The sequence below is a fragment of the Thalassophryne amazonica genome, chromosome 7 (genome assembly GCF_902500255.1).
Source record: "Thalassophryne amazonica chromosome 7, fThaAma1.1, whole genome shotgun sequence".
NCBI lineage: Eukaryota > Metazoa > Chordata > Actinopteri > Batrachoidiformes > Batrachoididae > Thalassophryne > Thalassophryne amazonica.
In genome coordinates, this window is record NC_047109.1 from 55,575,891 (window position 1) to 55,583,827 (window position 7,937).

The window sequence follows — 7,937 nt, forward strand, 5'->3', positions numbered from 1 at the left end:
ACAATCCCCGCAGTTCTCTGTGCTGAAACTGGCGTCAGAGAGGAGAAGAACGAAAGGGGTGATGCGCAATAAATGTCTTAAAAGGAGAGAGAGAGAGAGAGAGAGAGAGAGAGAGAGAGAGAGAGAGAGAGGAGAGAGAGAGAGAGAGAGAGAGAGAAGGAGCACAGTGTAAGTGCTGAAATATCTGGTGGGTTCCATTTTATTCACAAGGATGATCTACACCGTTTATTTTTCTTTTCTGAACAGATGGACCGAAATAGAACAGAACCACATTTTTTTCGACAGCATTATTTTCTGTTTGCGCACTTGGCGCAAAATGTCATCAGGATCATCACTGTGCGCTTCAGCTGTTCTCAACGTTAACACGATCCAAATTTGGGGTAAGATGGCTGAAAAATCAATTACTGTGTTTTGTTGTTTTCATGTTCAGATGTGACAGCACGATGGGTTATAGATCATTTTCCAAGTGTGCATGTCAAATACAAAGGATGTGGTGTCCACGCGCGCCACATTAGATTGTTCAGATTTGGATTTGGAAGAGTTCGGTTTGGTGCACATTCAGTTAAAGTCGCTCTTTTATTATAGTGTGTTGCGTTTAAATGTTACAATAAAGAGTAAATGTCAGCTTGTTCTCTGGCAGAGGGATGTGTGTTAACCACATTATCTATCGTCTGTGCGCACAGCCCAAACTGAGCCACCCTCACCCAAATATCGTCATGTGAATGCTTTTCCTGACTCACGAAGATGTTTCCATAAAGCTTTCTGCTGACGTTTTGGTCACTGGGAGAATTCCCAAAATTCCATAAAAAAAGAAAATAAATAAATATATATATATATATTAATAATAATATATTATTGTGCCCCACCCCGCCCCCAGGTGAAAATGGACTCTACAAATTCATCTCAGGCAGACACACAAACCGAGCTTTGTCACGTCACAGGCCGCGTGCGTCGTCGGCTCTGATCTGTAGATCAGGTAATGCACCTTAAAAAAAAAACTCGCGCACACTTTAAACGCCCGTGAAGCACATTTTTCCCACGTGTGATTCCCCCACTCAGAACTGTCCGTCAAACCTGTTCGTCTGGCTCGTGACAGGTCATATCAAAGGATCTGAAGCCTCCGGTGCATTCTTTAGTGACGTTACAGAATAACAAAGTGCACGACGCGCGTGTGCGCCCACAATCTCCTATGTTTGTGAGGCTTTTGGCATGCCAGGTGAGCAGGTGCACGTTGCAAAAACAAACAAAAAAACTCAGCACTACCGCCCTCTGGTGTCCGGAAAAGTGAATCACACTTTCGTCTTAATCAGCTCTGCAGAAGAGCTTCTGAGGAGAACAAACAGGTAAAATGACTGGAAATGACATCAGTCAGATCATTAGTTGCATAACTGTGGGACAGAAATTTCAAATCAGGCAGTTATGTCTTTACTTTTCACAAGAAAATCTCATATTAATAAACTGATAAGTGTTCAGAAAAAAATATTCTTAACCCAGGAAAAACTAAATGCATGCTTTTGTCTAAAATTATCGAATAAGTAACCCAGTTTTAATCATAATGATGCCATTAATATTTGCATGAAAATAAAATTCTTTGAGTGATTTTGGACCATAAATTTTGCTGGAAACCTTCATGGCCCCTTCACACATAGTGAGAAGTTTGGATGGTGTTTGGTCAAAACAGCGAAACAGTTCAAAAACAGCGCACCCACAAAACATCAAGGATCTTGACTAGCACTCTTGCTTTTACTCATCATGAGATGTTTCTTGTGTGACACCTTGGTAATGAGACACCTTGTTATAGGCCTTCAGTTGGGACTGAACCAGCTGATATTAATTTGCACTGACAAAGAGCAGATTGCTTTCTAATTACTGATAGATTTCAGCTGGTGTCTCAGCTTTCCATGCCTTTTTGCACCTCCCTTTTTTCATGTGTTGAATACTTTTTCTTAATTTCCTCTACTTTGTTTTGGTTTTCCTTGTATGTGTGGATTATTTTGGGTTGTTACTGATATCTGGTGAAAATTTCATGTCAATAGCACCTTTAGCAATATATTTACTGAGGAAAAATGGTGACATGTTAAATACTTATTTTATCGGCTGTATATTGTTCCATTGGTGGGCAGCACAGTGGCTTAGTGGTTAGCACTGCAGCCTCAGAGCAAGAAGGTTGTAAGATAGCATCCCAGCTGGGCCTTTTCTGTGTGGAGTTTGCATGTTCTCCCTGCGTTTGCATGGGTTTCCTCCAGGTGCTCCGGCTTCCTTCCACATCCAAACACATGCATGTTAGGTGAATTGGAAATTTTAAATTGGACTGTAGGTGTGCGTGTGGGTGTGATTGTGTTTGTTTGTCTATATGCCGCTCTGCAATAGACTGGCATCCTGTCCAGGGTGTACCCTTCCTCACGCCCTATGACTGCTGTTTTAGGCTCCAACTCCCCCATGACCGTTACTTGGAGTCAGGGTCAAAATTATATATACAGGCTCAAATATATAATACACCCCCCACAAATATTTAGTTAAATGTCCCTTGGCAAGTGGCACTTCGACCAGACGCTTTTGGTATCCATCAACAAGCTTCTGGCATAATTCTGGCTGGATATTTGACCACTTTTCTTGACAGAATTGGTAGAGTTAATTTAAATTGGTTGGTTTATCTGGCACACAACAGCTTTTCAGCATAGCCCACAAATTTTCAATAGGGTTGAGGTCAGGGTTTTTGGAAGGCAACTCCAGCTTCCTGCTTGATCCAACCCAGAATCAGTTTTGATATGTGTTTTACAGCATTGTCTTGTCGAAACACCCAATTATGGCCAAGTTTCAACAGTCTAGCTGTTGATCTGCAATGGCTTTGAAGAATCTGGAGGTAGTCCTTCATTATTCCATCCACTTTGTGCAATGCACCAGAACACTGGGAGCAAAACAGCCCCAGAAGATGATGCTGCCATCACCATGCTTGACAGTTGGTGCAGTGTTCTTCAGTTTGAAAGCCTCATCTTTACTCTCCCAAACATACTTCTTGTCATTGAGGCCAAATAGCTCAATCTTTGTCTCATCTGACCATGTGGGCAGCTGCAAGAATCAGTCTAGCTTGAAGATGTCAATTTTGGAGTAGGGGCTTCTTTCTTGATTAGGACCTTTTCAGTCCAAGGTAATATAAAACTTGCTTCATTGTAGACAGTGACGCTGGTGTTCCAGCAGTTTCCAGTTTATGGCAGGCCTGGGCCTTGGTGATTCCTGGGTTTTTCCAGAACATCCTAACCAATTTCCTTTCATCTGAGGGTGGTCATCTGGGTCATCTTCCAGACCTTGGCAAAGCAACAACACATCTGCCTAACTTATACTTACAGTTGTGTTCAAAATAATAGCCGTGTGCTTTAAAAAAGTGAGTAAAGCTCAAAATCATTAAAATAACTTTTATTTCCATGCACGCAAATCCATTGGGAACACTGCATATTCTATTCCAAGTCAAAACATGAAGAAAAAATTTGATCAAATTTGTTATTACTTTACAGAAAGTAAAGAAAAGGGAATTTTAGGCTGTTACAAAAAAATAGCAGGGTCTACATTTTTCTTTCTGTGGCCCTTATTTAAGGACAAAGGCAGCAAATGTTGTACATGCTGGCTGTGGTGTATTTCTCTATGAAAATCTGAGTAAAATGGGTAGTTCCAGATGTTTTTCAGAAGAACAGCCTTGATTAAGAAGTTGATTGAACAGGGGAAAACATATAAAGAAGTGCAGAAAATGATAGGCTGCTCAGAAATGATCTCAAATGCTTTAAAATGGTACCAAAAACCAGAAAGATGTGGAAGAAAATCTAGTTACCTGTGAGTACTGTAACAGTTAGAAGATGCTTACGTATGTGAGGCCAAGCTATGGGCAAGAAGCTCCCGCAAAGCCCCATTGTTGAAAAAAACACACGTCCTGAAGAGGTTACAGTTTGCCAAAGAACACACTGACTGGCCTAAAGAGAAATGCCGCAATGTTTTGCAGATTGATGAAAGCAAGCTTGTTCTTTTTGGGTCTAGGGGCCGCTGACAGTTTGTCAGATGAGCCCCAACACTGAATTCAAGCCACATTATGCTGTGAAGACAGTCAGCTATGGTGGCGCAAACATCATGATATGGGGGGTGTTTCTCATACTATGGTGTCAGGTCTATTTATCACATTCCATGGATCATGGATCAGTTTGAATACATCAAAATACTTGAAGAGGTCATGCTGCCTTATGCTGAAGAGGAAATGTCCTTGAAATGGGTGTTTCAACAAGACAACAACCCCAAACACACCAACAGGTGAGCAGACCAACAAGACTAACGTTATGGAGGTGCCAGCCCAATCCCAGGACCTTAATCCAATAGAAAACCTGTGAGGTGACATCAAAAATGCTGTTTCTGAGTCAAAACCAAGAAATGCAGAGGAACTGTGAAATTTCAGTCACAGGGCCAGAAGTTGGTTGACTCCATGCAACACAAATGTAAAGCAAATGTTAAGCAGCTGAAATGGGCTTCTTAGGAGGGTGGCTGGTGTCTCCCTTAGAGATAAGGTGAGATGCTTGGTCATTTGTGAGGAGCTTGGACTAGAGCTGCTGCTCCTTCACGTTGAAAGGAGCCAGCTGAGGTGGTTGGGGCATCTGGTTATGATGCCCCCTGGGTGCCTCCCTAGGGAGATGTTCCAGGCACATCTATCTGGGAGGAGATCCCAGGGAAGACCCAGGACTAAGTGGAGAGATTATATCTCCACACTGGCCTGAGAAAGCCTCTGTATCCACCAGTCAGTGGTAGTACATGTGTCCCGGGAAAAGGGAAGCTTGGGGTCCATTGCTGGAGCTGTTGCCCCCGTGACCCGATCCTGGATAAGCAGTTGAAGATGTGTGTATGTATGTCTGTAAAATCAGTCCAAATCAGTATTCTTCTTTTTATTATAGTGCTGCATTTACAATCAAAAGAGCCATAACAAAAAAATAACACAGCATTTTAACTATAGTGTGTTGTGCAGAAGCAAAAACCATGTCACACATTTATGTCAGAGTGAATAATACAGGTTCAGGAAACTATTTTTAAAAAATGACAAGGCGACAGGTTCAGACATTGAGGATAATTAGGCAGTAATACAATATTTATTTCCCAAGATGTAACTACAGTGATAATCTGTCTTATATTCAAGCAATGATCAGATTATAAGAATGAGTCAGTTTATTTAAAAAATGCACACATTAACAAATGATTCTGAGTTTGTTAAAAATAATAAAAATGCTCACAGTAAGAAAAAAAATATACAGACCATTTTAAAAAATGCCTGGTACAATTGTACAACATAGGTAAAGAATGATACCCTAACCCAGGAAAGGGGGGGTGGGGTGTATATATCATGGCACATGTAGGCACTGTTGGTCAGATTATGAACAGCCAAACATTTTGATTCTTGAGGTGAAATGTTTGTTTCCTAAAGCATAATGGCATATTCGCCAAGTAACCCACTGATGATATCATGGTTGCTTAACATTTATCACTATACATGACCAATATTCTGTTATAGAAAATAACAGTGACACTATTCATGGTGGATATAAGTTCCTATCAGATGACCTGTTATTTGTCACATACACATGGAAAACTGTCTGATGAAAGTCGAAGCACATAAAGCCACTGCTTATGTTGACCTCAAGGCAAAATTGGCGTATCCTGCTGTTGCCAAGTGTTTAATTTGATGGATGTAGCATTATATCAGAAACATTAGTGTTTTTAGTTTGACAAGTTAAAACAAAAAGACAGCAGCAGCATCATAAATATTAGTGTAAAATCATGTTTAATTTAGTGTTATGAGTGAGTGCAAGAGTGGATGTAGAAACATGCTTTTAATAATTCTGTGCAAAATGAGAAAGTTATATTCATAGTTCTGAAAATTTTTGGATTTTTTTTTTCCTTGTCCCAGGTTTGTTTAATTTATTTGTTATTTTCCTCTGAACTTGATTCAAAAAGTTACCCATGTCTAATAGTGGAGACTCACCACAGACATTTCCTTGGAATCTGTTGTGACCAGTAAATTGAGTCCAGATCTTAATGATGTCTTTGGTGGTCTACTGGTGACGGACTTTCTGCTACTCTTGCCGGTCGAGAAAAACGTCTTTTGTGTCTTGAGGCTCCCCGTTTAATATCAGTTTCAACAACAGCAATCACCATGGGCCAAGCATCTCATTAAATTAACAATGCCCTCTAGTGGTACATAAATGTATAATACTACTTAAGTACTGTGCAAAAAGTCTGAGGTATCCATTTACATTTTGAAGTTTATTTGCTGTATTAGTGTCAGTAAAACAGCAATTGTTAAACTGACATATATTAATTATCAAAATACTCAAACATAACAATTGTCCAGTAAAGAAAGTAGCATTTATTAAAAACTAAGACTAATCTAATCAGGAGAACTGAGACATTGCAACACTTGGACACCATATGTGTCCAACACATATTCATGCAAATTGATTATGTAAAAATTTATCACATTGACACTATACTATATGGTTGTGTGGGTTCTTGAGATTTGCTCAGTTTTGTAAAAACTGAACCACTTTATCATTAACACAAAACACTTCCACCTCATTTTTATCTACACCGGCTCCAAATTGAGTTAAACAACTATGACCTTGAGTTTGACCTTTCAAGGACACTAAGGGCAAAGGTCATGTGACCATGAAATATTTACCTGAGATAATTGTGATCTGCTGTCAGTTTAGTGTTTAATCAATGCATAGGTATATCATTAACGACACTGTCAAAATGGCTATTCACCCAAGGTCAAAGGTCACACGACCAATTAAAAGGGTGAACTATGACTTCATATTAGTGTTTAGTAGTAGGTGTGTGTTTAATCAGTTTTTTCAAAATAAACCTTAGTGTGACCTTTCAAGGGCTAAAGCCACATGACCAATTAGAAAGGTGATATGACTTATTGTTTAATAGGAACAGCATGTTTGTCTTTAACCTATTCCTTGCAACAGTTATTCACCTTTGCCTGTAATTTTTAAATTTTTAACTATTAAAAACAAATAAGTAAATAAATTGCATTATCCTTTGCTGGCCCTAAACGCTTTTTACCCTCTATTGTAAATTATGAGATTGAGATGTTTTTCATTATTTATCCATTTTATACATATAAAATTATACAATATAATTTTATACATTTCTTAAATGATACATCAATTGTTTTGCACAGTACTATGCACACTATATATATATAATATATATATATATATATTATATATACACACAAACTTAATTCCTATTCTCTGACTCTACATACATCCATTGATGTCCATTCCAATATTCTAATTTCCTTATAATGCAATAAATGCTTAGCTAATACAAAAAGTGCAATGTTATGGATGTATTGCACCATAACCCTCCAAACTGGAATTAATCTTAAGACCATTTTTTTAGAAGATGTCCTTTTTCAAGACAACAATCAAAGGTGTTTTGTTTTAATAGAGAAAATGTAGCTGTATGTATTACTGCAGACTTATAATGTAGCATCCAGTATTGGATTTGTGATGAGCTTTGTGATCATCATATTGTTCATCATAGTTTTGTTCAAGTTGAAAGCACGACAGTTTTGTCCAGTCATATAATGTACAGTGAATAGTTTGCTGAATTCATCCATGTCCTTGAGTCATTTCGAGATGTATATAAGATAAGATAGATGGACAGACTCCCTACTGTGTACATGTCACCACTGTGCCAACAAGGGAAGACATCCGCTATTACCAAAGAGAGCAAGATGCAAAGCAAAATACCTGGATATACACATATTAGTGTAAACTAGGCAAATCTGAACAATGTGCATATTTTATTTGTTCTACAAAAAGTCAGCAAGCATTCTGGGTATTCTAGATTTTGGATAAAACTCTCTACCTGGCAGTTCACCTTTGAATGATGTTTTG